At 45.4% G+C, this 18,875-nt stretch overlaps 1 long non-coding RNA gene across 1 annotated transcript in view; it reads left to right on the top strand.

Annotated features, from left to right (window-relative positions):
• The window catches only part of LOC130295309 (uncharacterized), a 30,101-nt gene extending 11,563 nt beyond the window's left edge, over positions 1-18,538 (top strand). The window contains exons 2-3 of the long non-coding RNA XR_008848766.1: positions 9,487-9,589; positions 18,406-18,538. This is a non-coding gene — a long non-coding RNA (uncharacterized LOC130295309). The remainder of the gene's footprint in view (positions 1-9,486; positions 9,590-18,405) is intronic.
• Positions 18,539-18,875: the final 337 nt, after the last annotated feature.

Raw genomic sequence — 18,875 nt, 5'->3', positions numbered from 1 at the left:
ATGTTGAGGCCAACAAAATGAATGGTCACCCACACAACATATCAGTGTTCCCACTAGGGATATCTCTAGCTGTAGCAAAACAGAAACTCCCAGCATTCCCGGAAAGCCAAAGGCTGTCCAGGCATACCGGGAGTTGTAGTTTTGCAACAGCTGGAGGCACCTTAGTTGGAAAACACTGTAATATATGGAGAGGCCACCACCCAGAACATGACCAAGGTTACTGTCGTTTTATATTCAGTGCATAGATTCACTTTAAATGGAAATCAAGGTAGAGGGAATCTGTAAAAAAAAAAAAAAAAACATTTAGCAGCACATATATAAAACAGATTTGTATCACAGCGATGAATACTGATGACTGACATGGAGGCTTATGTTAGAGGCGGTAATGCCTGTGTTATACCCAGCTGCATCATGTAGCATTCTCCAGGAGCCTCCTAACATATATAGAAGGTATGTAAATGATCAACTAATGACAAGATAATGGACATAATAATTAACCACCCTCGTGCACTGTTGTCACCTTGTGTTTGCTCATAGTCTTAGTCTCATATATGCAAATGTGATTTTTTAATGTCTCCTGCTGTTCGGGGGCCTCATCAGCGAGAATCCGGGAGAATTCCAATGGGACATATGCATTTCAATTTCCTTAAATTATCTCTTAAATCCCAAGTCCACCTAAAACCCAGAATGTGTTCATTAGATTCGGCGATGTTCTCGCGGTTTATAGACAATGTAATATATGTTAAATCAATGCTGGGTTAATAGTTGTCGCATTTCCAACAAATGTATGTAAATAGGTCCAAATGTTTGCAAGTATTAATGGGATACTATATCTTTGTAATAGTTAAAGTTTTTTTTTTCTTTTTCTCTTTCTCTCTATGACGGAGCTCCGAACCCTTTCGGAATAAATAATAATAATAAATAATAATCTAAGATTCTGATTGCCTGTAGAAATCAAGGGAGCTTATGACCTATAGGTTTATACAGCTCCATCCTAAGGCAGTACTAAGTTTGCAAGCCAGTGTTTTCCCAACTTTTGTGCCTCCAGCTGTTGCAAAACTTCAGATCCAAGCATGCCTGAACAGCCAACGGCTGTCCGGGCATCCTGGGAGTTGTAGTTTTTCAATAGCTGGCAGCACACTGGTTGAGAAACACTGGTGTAAGCAGAGAGTGGTGTAGACCTGGATCTTGTCCCAACCACTGTGCCTACCTACTTGGTAAACCGTGGCCCCAACTAGGTGACGGCCCCAATGTTACAAAGGCATCAAGAATCATCAGTTCAGACAGCAACTCATGGGCAAAGGCAATACAAAGAACAGCATACAAGGAGTTAACCAAAGACATGCCAGATGTCTGAAACCTATAGGGCAGCATAGTACAAACCAAGGTGAAATTAAGACTGGCAAAGGGTTAAACTGAGATAGTGGTGTAGTACAAAATCTGCAAGCAATGAGTAGTTAGGTCACAAACAGAGGGGTCAGGTACACAGGTCAAGATAAAATGACACATAACTGATGCCTATACTTTGTAAAGGCATCAGGAATAGTCGGTCAGTCCAGTAAGCAACTCATGGGCAAATACGGTACAAAACACAGCAAACAAGGGGGTTAACCAAGGGCAAGCAAAGAGGGCAGCAAAGTGAAAGACCACAAACCAAGGAATAATCAAGACAGGCAAAGGGTCAAACCTAGTTACTGGTGTAGTCCAAAATCAGCTAGAAAAGAGTAGTAAGGTCACAAGAAGAGGTCAGGTACACAGGTCAGGATGACAGGATACACAGAACAAGGAATTCTAGTGAAGGGAAAACAATCTATGCTTAAATGTGTCAGCATCAGCAAATTATCTATTGTTCAAATCAAGTTTTTATGTGAAACATATTTTTTGAGAATTTTTGGTGATTCTTCCAGAGAGCTAAGGGAATGTTAGGAGACAATCCCTTATGTAGTTTCCTGCTGGTTAAAAATGCTTAAGTTGAATGAGTGGAGTGCTGGCCATTCTCTCAGCCCTTGGCAGGGAGCACATGGTGGATGTTCGCACTAGTGTGATGCTTTGCATCGGTTATTGTTGCTGTGGTGCTTTGTTTGTGGGGTGGCGTGGCCCAGAGCCGGAGGCTTGGTCGGGAAGCAGTGGAGCTACCTGCCCACTGGGTCATTCCCCCTGTGGGCTCTTTTTGGCCGCAGCTGTGGTCAACACCCAGTGCTACGCCAGTGTTAGTTTAGGGACCCACTCTCATCAGGTGGCCTTGATGTGGACTTGCACACTAACAACCTGTAAACAACCTGTTAATTTTAAAAATTATGCTGTGAAGCAATTCGATCACAGTACAATTTGTGAATGCGTGGCCATGGTTATATCTCTATTTTTGAGCAACACAACATATTGACTATCTCTTGGACCTTGGCCTTGGTGCCTAAGGGGACACAGGGCTCCTTTGCCACAATGACCCTATGGTGTTGGTCCCTATTGCCGATTTTGCACTGGAGCCCGAGTGAACCAAGCTATCCCTCTGCTCTCAATATTTAACATATGCTCAATGCCGGTGGCCCTCCTGTATTTTACTGGTACATGTTAAGACCTATTGTACTATATCTAGACTCTCTCGGTTCGGTGCCAATTAATGCCGTCGCTCCCTGTTAACAGATTGTGCAGAGTTTTTTTTACATCAGTTACAAAAAAAGGCTCCTTTGATGCAGAGGCGCACGCTCGCACTGCAGTGGGGCATCTGACAACTTTCCAGCAATTATAATTATTACTTCACAGTTCATTTCTGCATTTACATTTCATTTCCTTTTTCCTTTGTCTACTTTAAATGAGCCCCACGCTGCTGCGAATGAAGGTTGAGTTTTCACTGGAGACGTCACACCGGCAGATTGCCGTACAATGGGGTACCCCTGGATCTCGCCCATTCATTGTTCCGCTTCTGTGGCAGCTTCTCATTTTCTTTTGCATCGTACTGTATATAACCACATCAAGGTTTGGATTGTCGCAGGTGCTGACTGACTTCTGGCCTGAATTATTACAATCGAACCCACTGAGGGTTTTCTTTTTCCCGACAAAAATGTAAATTATGCAGATATTAGTAATATGCTTTTAACTCTCTATGTCTAGGAATCCTATTATCCAAATTCAATTGTTAAATATTCCTTGCAAAAGTTAAAGGGGTTATCCAGGAAAATTTTTTATATATATATATATATATATATATATATATATATATATATATATTGTTACGCCGAGCGCTCCGGGTCCCTGCTCCTCCCCGGAGCGCTCACGGCGTCTCTCTCCCTGCAGCGCCCCGGTCGGTCCCGCTGACCGGGAGCGCTGCACTGACATGGCCGTCGGGGATGCGATTTGCACAGCGGGACGCACCCGCTCGCGAATCGCATCCCAAGTCACTTACCCGTCCCGGTCCCCTGCTGTCATGTGCTGGCGCGCGCGGCTCCGCTCTCTAGGGCGCGCGCGCGCCGGCTCTCTGAGACTTAAAGGGCCAGTGCACCAATGATTGGTGCCTGGCCCAATTAGCTTAATTGGCTTCCACCTGCTCCCTGGCTATATCTGCTCACTGCCCCTGCACTCCCTTGCCGGATCTTGTTGCCTTGTGCCAGTGAAAGCGTTTAGTGTTGTCCAAAGCCTGTGTTACCTGAACTCCTGCTATCCATCTTGATTACGAACCTTGCCGCCTGCCCCGACCTTCTGCTACGTCTGACCTTGCCTCTGCCTAGTCCTTCTGTCCCACGCCTTCTCAGCAGTCAGCGAGGTTGAGCCGTTGCTAGTGGATACGACCTGGTTGCTACTGCCGCAGTAAGACCATCCCGCTTTGCGGCGGGCTCTGGTGAATACCAGTAGCCTCTTAGAACCGGTCCACCAGCACGGTCCACGCCAATCCCTCGCTGACACAGAGGATCCACTACCTGTAGCCGAATCGTGACATATATATATATATATATATATATATATATATCTCAATTGGCTCCAGAAAGTTAAACAGATTTGTAAATGACTTCTATTAAAAAATCTTCATCCTTTCAGTACTTGTGAGCTTCTGAAGTTGAGTTGTTCTTTTCTGTCTAAGTGCTCTCTGATGACACGTGTCTTGGGAACCACCCAGTTTAGAAGCAAATCCCCATAACAAACCTCTTCTACTCTGTGCAGTTCCCAAGATAAGCAGAGATGTCAGCAGAGGGCACTGTTGCCAGACAGAAAAGAACAACTCAACTTCAGCAGCTGATAATTATTGAAAGGATTAAGATTTTTTAATAGAAGTAATTTACAAATCTGTTTAACTTTCTGGAGCCAGTTGAACCTTTGGCAATGTTTTGGTCTAACTTGCAAAAAAATGTGTCAGTCACATGGCAGAAAGGGGAAGGAGAAAAGATCACATGACCTCAATGTAGGCCATAATGCCTTGCAAACAGCTCTTCCAACCAAGGCAGTATAGTATGCAGGAAGCAGTAGAGTATGGATTGTTTCCCAACTAGTGTGCCTCCAGCTGTTGCAAAACTACAACATCAAGCATGCCTGGACAGCAAAAGGGAAACACTGCTCTGTATTAAAAGGGACATAGTATACAAAGCGAGTAAATAGGTAATGATGGAAGCTCTATGGCATTTAGCTGTATACAAGGTATATCAAGAAAGTATCCAGCCATGACATTTTGAAAAATTAAGACAATTATTAAAGAAGATAGAATATACAAAATACAAGACTAGAGATGAGCGAACCTAACCTGAGTTTGGCCAGAACTTTGCTAAAATCCTATAATGCCTTTGAAACAGCTCTTCCTCCCAATCAGGATGCAGTATAGGGTTGATGTTAGAGCTACTATCAAGGCCTATGTACAAGGCTTCAGCAGCCATTTTAGAGATAGCAGGTGTAAGAAGAAGATTTCTTTGAGGGACAGTAATAAATGAACAACAAAGATAGGAGTTAGACCACAAAAACACAACACGTGGTAAAAACAGCACTGCAGTGAGTGTTCTGCATCTGTTCTGTCAATGAAGAATTTGTTTCACTGCAAGTTAAGTGTGCCATTTTTTTTTGTGGTGCACTTTTTGTTGTGAAAAGCTGCACACATAAGGTTTTGTTTCTTTTTTGCGCACAGTGATGGATATTTATCATAGTAAGTGTAGATGCACTGATTTTATACACAGGTTTGGATGGTGCAGTTGTAGTGAACATGCACCAAATTTATTAAATGGTGCAGGGCTTGTGCTAAATATGGGGCTAGTACACATTTTTGTTCACTTCAGAACACCACTTTGTATGACTCCCTTCTCTCCGACTTTTGTGCAACTTTTGCCACCCACACAACTCTTGTTCGGCTTTTTGTGCCAGTTTTCTGGGGGGGGGACCTACACCAGCCCAGACCTGGCGTAGGTGCCCCCCCCCCCCCCCCCCCGAAAAGTTGCATGTCATAAATTACTGATCATTGCAAAGTAAAAGTAAGAACCTGTGTAAAACATCTGTTCTGAGAGAAATTGTGCAGGCCGGCATACATCAAAAAGTTGCGGCAAATGTACACAGAAAATCTGTGTAAATGCTTTGATAAATGCAAGCAGGGAGAGGACAAGCAGGGCTCTGTACACTGAGGACAAGCAGGGCTCTGTACACTGAGGACAAGCAGGGCTCTGTACACTGAGAACAAGCAGGGCCCTGTACACTGAGGACAAGCAGGGCTCTGTACACTGAGGACAAACAGGGCTCTGTACACTGAGGACAAGCAGGGCTCTGCACACTGAGGACAAGCAGGGCTCTGTACACTGAGGACAAGCCGGGCTCTGTACACTGAGGACAAGCAGGGCTCTGTACACTGAGGACAAACAGGGCTCTGTACACTGAGGACAAGCAGGGCTCTGCACACTGAGGACAAGCAGGGCTCTGTACACTGAGGACAAGCAGAGCTTGTGCACCGATGACAGGCAGGGTTCTGTGCACAGAGGACAGGCAGGGCTCTGTACATTGAGGACAAGCAGGGCTCTGTACATTGAGGACAAGCAGGGCTCTGTACACTGAGGACAGGCAGGGTTCTGTGTATAGAGGACCGACTAACAAAGCAGGATGATTGACAAGCCAGGAGTCTGCACAGAGCCCTGCTTGTCCTGCCCTCACTTCCTATATTTGTACTCCTCACAGAGACACACATGCAATAGCTGCAGGGACAGTATCTTTCCTCCCAAAAAATATACAAATATTTTAACCAATGTATATTATAAATATACATATAATGGTATTATCTACATTATATAAAATGTTTTTACAAACGACAGGAACACTTTAATAGTCGGTGAATTACAAAACTCTATGCAAATAAGTGATGCCCTAATTGGCCAAGACAATTTACTCCTTCCTTCTAGTCTGTCCAGAGATAAGACGTTTGTTTAATCTTGTGTCACTGAGTTGGAAATTGCTTTGCAATTCACCGGCCATTCAATTTGCTTTGGGCAAATTTGAGACCGATAATTTTATTGTATTCATTAGGCTCAAACAAGGCGAAGCAATTCCCTCTTCCCTATTCAGGACTCTAAAAAAAATTTTGCAAAACGACATGCTGGGAGTTGTAGTTTCGCAATCGCTGAACACTGGTTTGGAAACACTGTTCTATTATGAAAACAACATGGTATACAGTGGGAATAAATAGGCAACGCAACCAACTCTATAGAATTCCACAGCATACAAGGTCTATCAGAAAAGTATCCAGCCATGACATTTATTTTTTTATTTTTTTTACAAAACACATTGTAAATATGACAATGAAACCTCAGGGATCTGACACAGTTCTCCTAGCATCTCTTTTAATGTTTTAAATACTGATAATCCTTTGTTGGAATCTCCATCAGCGGCCTTGTTAAATTTTTCTAAATCTCATCGACAGCCTGAAACCTCATTCCTTTCAAAGGTGGTTTTAGTTTTGGGAAAAGACAGAAGTAGCATAAAGCCAAATCTAGGCTAGTGGAAGACCAAGTCACTTGGGTGATTTGATTATTCCCCAAAACACCAACCAAATAAAACTCTGCACTCGCCCCCGAATAATTTCTGCGGACCTCAGGGAATCCAATAATGCCTTTTAGATAGCTTTCCCAGCCAATCAGGGCCTATGTACAAAGTTTCAGCAACCAATTCAGAGATAACAGGTGTGAGAAGAAGATCTCTGTGAGGGTAAGTGATAAGTGAACAATGCTGATTTTTTTACCAACATAAACTCAGCTCCGAAAGTCTTTTGAATAATCTGAATAACTCATCATGGCAAGTTCAATGGGCTGATTTGTGTTATCTGCGCTCCACTATTACTGTCTGCCATGTCTTCCTGCAGTAAGGTAGCGCCGATTTGATATGCTAGATTCAGATAAGACACCTCCACCTGTCCTTTAAACTGATTGGGACCCCACAATTTTTTTGCAGTGGTCCCAATCAGCCTATTGAACTTGCCATGCTGAGTTTTTTCCCATTTTAGATGCCGCAATCAGGCAACAAAATTGTGGGGTCCTGATCAGTTGACAGGACGGGTGGAGGCCTCTTACCTGACTCCAGCCTGTCCAATCGGTGCTCCCTTACTGCAGGAAGACATGGCAGACAGTAGTAATGGAGCGCCGATAACACAGATCAATGCTGTTCTATGGCACAGCATTGTTCAGTGTTTGTAATCTAAAGATTCCATGTAATAGTCTCCTCTGGGGACTAAAAAATAAATAAATAAATAAATGTTCATAAATGTCAATAACCCCCTTGCCTGATAAAATTTTGAATCCCCCTTTTTCCCATTTTGTAAAGAAAATAATGTATAGAAAAATAAACATAAACATATGTGGTATTGCCAAATGTGAAAATGTCCAAGCTATTAAAATATAATGTTAATTAAACCACGTGTTCAATGGCATATAATAAAAAAAAATTGTCCAGAATTGCGTATTTTTGGTCACTTCATATACCAGACAAAAATTAAGCAATCAAAAATCGAAACGATAAAATATACACAGCATATTGCAAGAAAGAGCCCTTATACAGCCCGTATACGGAAAAATAGTTAAAGGGGTCAGAGAAGGACAATTTTAAGCATACTCATTTTCACACAAAAAGTTATAAAGTAGTAAAAGGAAACAAAACCTATATAAATTTGGAATCGTTTTAATCGTATGGACCTTCAGAAATTACATTAAGTTGTTTTTTTTTGTTTCATCATAGATTTTGTGCTAAAATATAAGGAATCCTTACAAAGTGCAATTGGTGGCACAAAACACAAGCCCTTATATGGGTCTGTAGGTGGAAAATTGAGTTATGTGAAAAAAAAAGTCCTTAAAGGGGTACTCAGGTGCTACAGCATTCTGAACATTTTGTTCAGAACACTCGGAGCCGGAGGCCGTGATCATGACATCATGGTCACGCCCCCCTTGTGACGTCATGCCATGCCCTCTCCATTCATGTCTATTGGAGCGGACGTGTTGGCCAACACATCCCCCCCCATAGACAGGAATGGAGGGGGCGTGGCCATGACATCACAAACCCGTTTGTTTAGAAAGCCGGGTGCTGCGGGAGATCGCAGGGGCCCCGAGCAGCGGGACCCCTGCGATCAGACAAAGGATAGGGGATAAGATGTCTAGCAGCAGAGCGAAGGTGTTAAAAATGTAGGACTCATTGCTTCAATAGTAAAGGATCTAAAAATAATCTTTACCGTGTGGTCCTCTCAAAGAAGCCAGTATGTTTAGGACCGCACTGAAAATACAGTCTTGTTAAAGATCTTTCGGAAAGGAACAAAAAAAGAAAATTAATAAATAAAAAATAAAGTTACATGTTCATCCAATAAAACTTGTAAAACTTTCCTTCTACAACCCAAGCTTGAATGGATACCATATGATCAAACATTTCTAGATCAGATGCATCAAAAACAACCAGTGCAGATCGATATAGTGCAAGAACAAATGTTGCCTCATCGTAATAGCTTTTTTTATTTTTCTCAGGAAATATTCAGTATATGGCACATTTGTCATCCGTCTGATAGGTTAATAGAGCATACAGATGGACCTACTGTCTTGTATCTTTATTCCTTGATGCTTATGTGATCACCGGAGAAGTTACGATGCTCAGAAATCCATTAGGTTGGCTGATGGAGATGTTCTCGTTCGAACACCTAAAACTCAACACCCCCCTTCTCTCTCGCCCCGGTTCCTTAAAAAAAAAAAAAGTAGATGGGTGTTTGATGTGAAAGTAATAGCGCAGAAATGTATTCTTAGGGAGTAATGTGGTGTAGATTCTAATGTAATGTGCCGCTCCGCAAAATAAAAACAGAGAGGTGTGATCATGTGGCGGAGTATAATGAGCCATCGGGAAACGATGATATGATCGAGAGCTCCTTCTATTTTGACTGACAGGTTGGAAACGTCGACTATTTAAGGTCCATAAAACTAATTGTATTTGTTCTGCTAACTCCTGCCTGCTGTTAGGTGTATAACTGATGATATATCTATACGTATCCATCATTCTGTTTTTAAGCAGATGTTAAAGAACCTCCTGAGATTAGCTTATTGGACATGGATCATTAAGAGGACGTCAGCTCCTTCCATAAGGACATTCAGCATTCCGGATGAACCATTGTTAGGTAAAGATGAAAACTACATCTTACAATGGAATACCACTAAGAACCATGTGGGACCCTTCATTACAATGTTATTTTTTTAGACCTAAACAGTAGTTTCCTGTAGATGACTAAATATTTCAATTTGATGTCATAGCTTACCACTACATTACTGTACATTATTGTATGTATTCATAAAATGAGTCAGGATAACACGTGAACATTTGGCAAGGTGAGGAGGTCCACCCAATGGTGGGATCTAGCTGGTTCTTCCAAGTTTGGGCAAACTAGTTGTTAAAGGGGTATTCCGGGCAAAAAGCATAGGGGATAAGATGTCTGATCGCGGGGGGGAGGGGGGGGGGGCGCTACTGAGACCCCCCGCGATCTCCCTGCAGCACACGCATTCTATGCAGGTGCTGCATCTCCAGTTTGGGAAACCTCCGAGTTTCTGGGACTGGGGAACGTGACGTCACGCCATGCCCCCTCCATTCATGTCTATGGGAGGGGGCGTGATGGCCGTAACGCCCCCTCCCATAGACATGAATGGAGGGGGCATGGCGTGACGTCACGTCCCCAGTCCCGGAAACCCGGAGGTTTCCCAAACTGGAGATGCAGCACCCGCAAATGTTTTTGCCTGGAATACCCCTTTAAACTCACAGATGGTTCACCAAATCGGGGAGAAACAGTGTCTAAATCGTATCTCATTGTTATCAACATTTCCTGCCCCCCTCCCCACTACTTTAAGCCCATTTAGTGACAGCAGTGAACAGCGCAGAGTAGGTCTCTTGGCTGTATCCTCTTCCTCACATTTGTGGCTACTTCATCTTGCTCAGGTAGGGGGAACCAGTAGCTAAAACCTGGAATGCTACCTCTAAGTCCATTTCATAAATGTAATGGCAACGAAAGAATTCACAATTTGGATGAGAATGTTCCTAAAATTTAAAGGGGTACTCTGCTGCTAGACATCTTAATCCCTATCCAATCACGCCCCCTCTCTTCATATCTATGGGAGGACGCGTGTCGGCCAACACACCCCCTCCCATAGAAATGAATGGAGGGGGTGTGGTGTGACATCATGAGGGAGCGTGGCTGTGACATCACGATCAGGGCCTCTAGCTCTGAGCGTTCTGAACAAAATGTTCAGAATGCTGGAGCACCAGAGAACCCCTTTACCCAGGGAGAGGCAACTGGCTTGGCAGTTACAATTATGTACTGGTGTAGTTCTTACTTGGAGGCACAATTCCTAAGTAATACTTAATATTATTTTATTTCTTTTATTTTTATTTTATTTATTTATATAGCGCCTACAGATTCCGCAGCGCTGGTGACTGCAGTTCCCTTATGTTGTTCAGGCTATCATATCATATAGTTTCTGTACATTTGGTCAACATGTAGAGATCTTTTTCACCGGCTCTTGTTCCCCCAGCTCCTTCTTTGACTGCAGGTCTCTAATAGTCTTGACCCAACGCAGTGCCCTTTGCTTATCTCTGCAGTTTGAGCCCTTGGAAGCTCCAAACATCTTTCACAGGGGCTTGCAGCATCCTTTACAAGGCAAACAATATACCATGTTTTATTGGTTACTTTATCCATTGGTATCTTCTAGCTCCACTACAAACCACAGCAACAACCACTTATCGGGAAACCGACCCATTTTATTAACCAAAAGTCTCTATCATAACACATAAAAAACACAAATATTAATATCCGATATTAATATCACCAGAGGATTCTCTTTTACAAAGCCCAACTCTACCAACACCAACACTATTGTCACGATGCCGGCTGGCAGGTAGTGGATCCTCTGTGCCAGAGAGGGATTGGCGTGGACCGTGCTAGTGGATCGGTTCTAAGTCACTACTGGTTTTCACCAGAGCCCGCCGCAAAGCGGGATGGTCTTGCTGCGGCGGTAGTGACCAGGTCGTATCCACTAGCAACGGCTCAACCTCTCTGACTGCTGAAGATAGGCGCGGTACAAGGGAGTAGACAGAAGCAAGGTCGGACGTAGCAGAAGGTCGGGGCAGGCAGCAAGGATCGTAGTCAGGGGCAACGGCAGGAGGTCTGGAACACAGGCTAGGAACACACAAGGAAACGCTTTCACTGGCACAATGGCAACAAGATCCGGCGAGGGAGTGAAGGGGAAGTGAGGTATAAATAGGGAGTGCACAGGTGAACACACTAATTGGAACCACTGCGCCAATCAGCGGCGCAGTGGCCCTTTAAATCGCAGAGACCCGGCGCGCGCGCGCCCTAGGGAGCGGGGCCGCGCGCGCCGGGACAGGACAGACGGAGAGCGAGTCAGGTACGGGAGCCGGGATGCGCATCGCGAGCGGGCGCTACCCGCATCGCGAATCGCATCCCGGCTGGAGACGGTATCGCAGCGCACCGGGTCAGTGGAGCTGCCCGGAGCGCTGCGGTAGCGAGAGAGAAGCGAGCGCTCCGGGGAGGAGCGGGGACCCGGAGCGCTCGGCGTAACAGTACCCCCCCCCTTGGGTCTCCCCCTCTTCTTAGAGCCTGAGAACCTGAGGAGCAGACTTTTGTCTAGGATGTTGTCCTCAGGTTCCCAGGATCTCTCTTCAGGTCCACAGCCCTCCCAATCCACCAAAAAGAACCTTTTTCCTCTGACCGTCTTGGAGGCCAGTATCTCTTTCACTGAGAAGACGTCAGAAGAACCGGAGACAGGAGTGGGAGAAACTAATTTGGGAGAGAAACGGTTGATGATGAGTGGTTTAAGAAGAGAGACATGAAAGGCATTAGGAATACGGAGAGAAGGAGGAAGAAGAAGTTTGTAAGAGACGGGATTAATTTGGCACAAGACTTTGAAAGGACCAAGATAGCGTGGACCCAGTTTGTAACTGGGGACACGAAAGCGGACATATTTAGCGGAGAGCCATACCTTGTCTCCGGGAGCAAAAATGGGGGGAGCTCTTCTTTTCTTATCGGCAAACTTTTTCATGCGAGATGAAGCCTGTAAAAGAGAATCTTGGGTCTCTTTCCATATGGTGGAAAGATCACGAGTCACTTCATCTACAGCGGGCAAACCAGAGGGCAAGGGAGTAGGGAGGGGGGGAAGAGGGTGACGGCCGTACACCACGAAAAATGGGGATTTGGAGGAAGATTCAGATACTCTAAAGTTATACGAGAATTCGGCCCATGGTAGAAGATCTGCCCAATCATCCTGGCGGGAGGAAACAAAATGTCGTAAATAATCACCCAAGACCTGGTTAATTCTTTCTACTTGTCCATTGGATTGAGGATGATATGCAGAAGAAAAGTTTAATTTAATCTTGAGTTGTTTACGGAGAGCCCTCCAGAATTTTGACACGAATTGGACGCCTCTATCCGAGACTATCTGTGTGGGCAACCCGTGAAGACGAAAAATGTGTACAAAAAATTGTTTAGCCAACTGAGGCGCTGAAGGAAGACCAGGAAGAGGGATGAAATGTGCCATCTTGGAGAATCGATCAACGACCACCCAAACAACAGTGTTGCCACGGGATGGGGGTAGGTCTGTAATAAAATCCATACCAATCAGAGACCAAGGCTGTTCAGGGACAGGCAGAGGATGAAGAAAACCAGCGGGCTTCTGGCGAGGAGTCTTATCCCGGGCACAGACAGTGCAGGCTCGCACAAAGTCCACGACATCCGTCTCCAGAGTCGGCCACCAATAGAAGCGAGAGATGAGTTGCACAGATTTCTTGATGCCTGCATGACCTGCGAGATGGGAGGAGTGACCCCATTTGAGGATTCCGAGGCGTTGGCGTGGAGAGACGAAGGTCTTTCCTGGAGGAGTTTGCCTGATGGAGGCTGGAGAAGTGGAAATCAGGCAGTCAGGAGGAATGATGTGTTGCGGAGAGAGTTCAACTTCCGAGGCATCCGAGGAACGAGAGAGAGCATCGGCCCTAATGTTCTTATCGGCAGGCCGAAAGTGAATTTCAAAATTAAATCGGGCAAAGAACAGAGACCACCTGGCCTGGCGAGGATTCAGCCGTTGGGCAGACTGGAGATAGGAGAGGTTCTTGTGATCGGTGTAAATAATAACTGGAAATCTTGATCCCTCCAGCAGATGCCTCCATTCCTCAAGTGCTAATTTAATGGCTAGAAGCTCTCGATCCCCGATGGAGTAGTTCCTCTCCGCCGGAGAGAAGGTCCTAGAAAAAAAACCACAAGTAACAGCATGCCCGGAAGAATTTTTTTGTAGAAGGACCGCTCCAGCTCCTACAGAGGAGGCATCAACCTCCAATAGGAAGGGTTTAGATGGGTCAGGTCTGGAGAGCACGGGAGCCGAAGAAAAGGCAGACTTGAGCCATTTAAAGGCGTCTTCCGCTTGAGGAGGCCAAGACTTGGGATTGGCATTTTTTTTTGGTTAAAGCCACGATAGGGGCCACAACGGTAGAAAAATGTGGAATAAATTGCCTGTAATAATTGGCGAACCCCAAAAAACGTTGGATAGCACGGAGTCCGGAGGGGCGTGGCCAATCTAAGACGGCAGAGAGTTTGTCTGGATCCATTTGTAGTCCCTGGCCAGAGACCAAGTATCCTAGGAAAGGAAGAGATTGGCATTCAAACAGACATTTCTCTATCTTGGCATAAAGTTGATTGTCACGAAGTCTCTGAAGAACCATACGGACATGCTGGCGGTGTTCTTCTAGATTGGCAGAAAAAATCAGGATATCGTCCAGATATACAACAACACAGGAGTATAAGAGATCACGAAAAATTTCATTAACAAAGTCTTGGAAGACGGCAGGGGCGTTGCACAGGCCAAAGGGCATGACCAGATACTCAAAGTGTCCATCTCTAGTGTTAAATGCCGTTTTCCATTCATCCCCCTCTCTGATGCGGATGAGATTATAAGCACCTCTTAAGTCCAGTTTGCTAAAGATGTGGGCACCTTGGAGGCGATCAAAGAGTTCAGAGATGAGGGGTAGGGGGTAGCGGTTCTTTACCGTGATTTTATTAAGACCGCGGTAGTCAATGCAAGGACGTAGAGAGCCATCTTTTTTGGACACAAAGAAAAATCCGGCTCCGGCAGGAGAGGAGGATTTACGGATAAAGCCTTTTTTTAAATTTTCCTGGATGTACTCCGACATAGCAAGAGTCTCTGGGGCGGACAGAGGATAGATTCTGCCCCGGGGTGGAGTAGTGCCCGGGAGGAGGTCAATAGGACAATCATAAGGCCTGTGAGGAGGTAGAGTCTCAGCTTGTTTTTTGCAAAAAACATCCGCAAAGTCCATATAGGCCTTAGGGAGACCGGTTACAGGGGGAACCACAGAGTCACGGCAAGGGGTACTGGGAACCGGTTTTAGGCAGTCCTTGAAACAAGAGGGCCCCCAACTCTTGATCTCCCCAGTGGACCAATCCAGGGTTGGGGAATGGAGTTGAAGCCAGGGTAGTCCAAGGAGGATTTCGGAAGTGCAATTGGGGAGGACCAAAAATTCAATCTTCTCGTGATGAGGTCCGATGCACATTAGAAGGGGCTCCGTGCGGAAACGTATGGTACAGTCCAATCTTTCATTGTTTACACAATTGATGTAGAGGGGTCTGGCGAGACTGGTCACTGGGATGTTGAACCTGTTGACGAGAGAGGCCAAAATAAAATTTCCTGCAGATCCGGAATCCAAGAAGGCCATAGTAGAGAAGGAGAAGGCAGAGGCAGATATCCGCACAGGCACAGTAAGACGTGGAGAAGCAGAGTAGACATCAAGGACTGTCTCACCTTTGTGCGGAGTCAGCGTACGTCTTTCCAGGCGGGGAGGACGGATAGGACAATCCTTCAGGAAGTGTTCGGTACTGGCACAGTACAGGCAGAGATTCTCCATGCGGCGTCGTGTCCTCTCTTGAGGTGTCAGGCGAGACCGGTCGACCTGCATAGCCTCCACGGCGGGAGGCACAGGAACGGATTGCAGGGGACCAGAGGAGAGAGGAGCCGGGGAGAAAAAACGCCTTGTGCGAACAAAGTCCATATCCTGGCGGAGCTCCTGACGCCTTTCGGAAAAACGCATGTCAATGCGAGTGGCAAGATGGATGAGTTCATGTAGGTTAGCAGGGATTTCTCGTGCGGCCAGAACATCTTTAATGTTGCTGGATAGGCCTTTTTTAAAGGTCGCGCAGAGGGCCTCATTATTCCAGGATAATTCTGAAGCAAGAGTACGGAATTGTACGGCGTACTCACCAACGGAAGAATTACCCTGGACCAGGTTCAACAGGGCAGTCTCAGCAGAAGAGGCTCGGGCAGGTTCCTCAAAGACACTTCGAATTTCCGAGAAGAAGGAGTGTATAGAGGCAGTGACGGGGTCATTGCGGTCCCAGAGCGGTGTGGCCCATGACAGAGCTTTTCCAGACAGAAGGCTGACTACGAAAGCCACCTTAGACCTTTCAGTAGGGAACTGGTCCGACATCATCTCCAAGTGCAGGGAACCTTGGGAAAGAAAGCCACGGCAGAATTTAGAGTCCCCATCAAATTTATCCGGCAAGGATAGTCGTAGACCAGAAGCGGCCACTCGCTGCGGAGGAGGTGCAGGAGCTGGCGGAGGAGATGATTGCTGAAGCTGTGGTAGTAGCTGCTGTAGCATCACGGTCAGTTGAGACAGCTGTTGGCCTTGTTGCGCTATCTGTTGTGACTGCTGGGCGACCACCGTGGTGAGGTCGGCGACAACTGGCAGAGGAACTTCAGCGGGATCCATGGCCGGATCTACTGTCACGATGCCGGCTGGCAGGTAGTGGATCCTCTGTGCCAGAGAGGGATTGGCGTGGACCGTGCTAGTGGATCGGTTCTAAGTCACTACTGGTTTTCACCAGAGCCCGCCGCAAAGCGGGATGGTCTTGCTGCGGCGGTAGTGACCAGGTCGTATCCACTAGCAACGGCTCAACCTCTCTGACTGCTGAAGATAGGCGCGGTACAAGGGAGTAGACAGAAGCAAGGTCGGACGTAGCAGAAGGTCGGGGCAGGCAGCAAGGATCGTAGTCAGGGGCAACGGCAGGAGGTCTGGAACACAGGCTAGGAACACACAAGGAAACGCTTTCACTGGCACAATGGCAACAAGATCCGGCGAGGGAGTGAAGGGGAAGTGAGGTATAAATAGGGAGTGCACAGGTGAACACACTAATTGGAACCACTGCGCCAATCAGCGGCGCAGTGGCCCTTTAAATCGCAGAGACCCGGCGCGCGCGCGCCCTAGGGAGCGGGGCCGCGCGCGCCGGGACAGGACAGACGGAGAGCGAGTCAGGTACGGGAGCCGGGATGCGAATCGCGAGCGGGCGCTACCCGCATCGCGAATCGCATCCCGGCTGGAGACGGTATCGCAGCGCACCGGGTCAGTGGAGCTGCCCGGAGCGCTGCGGTAGCGAGAGAGAAGCGAGCGCTCCGGGGAGGAGCGGGGACCCGGAGCGCTCGGCGTAACAACTATCATCAGCTTAAACCTGTTAGTAGAGTAGGTTCACATGTCCCATATTTACATTCACTAGGACCACTACCATAGTCACAGAGTTACATGTATAGGTTCCAACAAATTTATGTACTGTATTTATACCATATAGTCAATAGAGGTCATTGACCGAGGACCCTGTAGATGCCATTCTGTGCATATTGGATAACCAGATTTTCACAAAGGACCACTGCCACAGTTCCCCGTTACAGTACCAGTAGGATCCATCTTTTCAGTCACTTGGGTGATGGGCCAAAAAGTGCCCTGAAACCACGGGTGCTATATAAATAAAATAAATATATAAAAATAATTAAATAAATAATAATAATGATAATATTAATGGCCTACCTTTACATTACACCATACACCCACTCATTGTATGATCTGTGTGATCAAAAATGAAGGGCAGGTCTTGAGTTATTTAAAGCCTTTGTCTGGGTCCAGACTCAATGACCACCACTGATGTTGTCTTTGGTGTATTAGAAAATACAGTTAAAGGGGTACTCCGGTGGAAAACATTTTTTTAATCAACTGGTGCCAGAAAGTTAAACAGATTTGTAAATTACTTCTATTACAAAATTTTTACCCTTCCAGGACTTTTTAGCAGCTGTATGCTACAGAGGAAATTCTTTTCTTTTTGAATTTCTTTTTTGTCTTGTCTACAGTGCTCTCTGCTGACACCTGATGCCCGTATCAGGAACTGTCCAGAGCAGGAGAAAATCCCCATTGCAAACATATGCTGCTCTGGACAGTTCCTGGCATGGACAGAGGTGTCAGCAGAGAGCACTGTGAACAAGACAAAAAAAAGAAATTATACCGTAGCATACAGCTGCTAATAAGTACTGAAAGGGTAAAGATTTTTTAATAGAAGTAATTTACAAATCTGTTACTCCAGATAACTTTCTGGCACCAGTTCATTTAAACAAAAAATTTTTTCCACCGGAATACCCCTTTTTTTTTTTTTTTAAAAAGCTTACAGGGAACTTGTCGTGCTATACATTCTGTCCAATTTGTGGACAACATGTTATTTATGGAAAAAAATAACTATTTATGTCATTATTTAAACCCATGCTCATTCTGGGCTTAGGTGTCCAGTGGGTGGTCCTACTGTGGTCAAGTAGGACCGCCTACTGGACTCCTAAGCTCAGAATGTGCAGAGGTTAAAATAATTCAATTAATAGTTATACCAAATCTGTTCCCATGAAACTTTATATGAATCCGCTCAGCTCCTCCAGCTCTATAACATGGTGCCCACAGATAGACTTGCATTTTCAGCCTCAACCTTTCACTTGAGCTTTCTTTTTTTTTTTTTCATCAACCGGAAAATGTAAGTGTTTTGAACAATTGAATGAAAATATAGAAGCTCTAACAAAAACGCTAGCACTTATCTCGCTGTTGTTGTGTTCTGCCTTTTAGAGTACAAAATGGTCCTAGGGTTGATCCATCACTGCCGTCCTCCTAACCACAAAAGTCGGAGAAAATTAGGTTCTGATACTAAAGAATAAAGTGGAAACTCCAGACTGCAAATCACGGAAATGGGCAAAGTCTGCCGGTTATTGCCTATTGATTCTCCACAATACTGATGATCTCAATATCCGAAATGATGTTCTGTTTTTAACTTGGAAAATCAAAAATAGGATATGACATTTATACATTTTCCATCTGCAGCTTCTATTGTCTAGAAGAACACATTACATATATCCGGCATTCATAACTTTAAAGGGGTATTCCAGGAATTGTTTTTATTTGACTATGTTACAGGGGCTGTAAAGTTATTGTAGTTCATAATTATAGTGTCTGTACCTGTGTGTGACGGTTTTCTCACAATTCTGTGATTTTTCACTCCAATATTTATTTTTACCAGCATACAAAATGACTGTTGTCTC

The sequence above is a fragment of the Hyla sarda genome, chromosome 11, assembly GCF_029499605.1.
Source record: "Hyla sarda isolate aHylSar1 chromosome 11, aHylSar1.hap1, whole genome shotgun sequence".
In the NCBI taxonomy this organism is placed as follows: domain Eukaryota; kingdom Metazoa; phylum Chordata; class Amphibia; order Anura; family Hylidae; genus Hyla; species Hyla sarda.
Note: the sequence above shows the minus strand (reverse complement) of the source record. Positions and strands in the feature narration are given on the sequence as shown.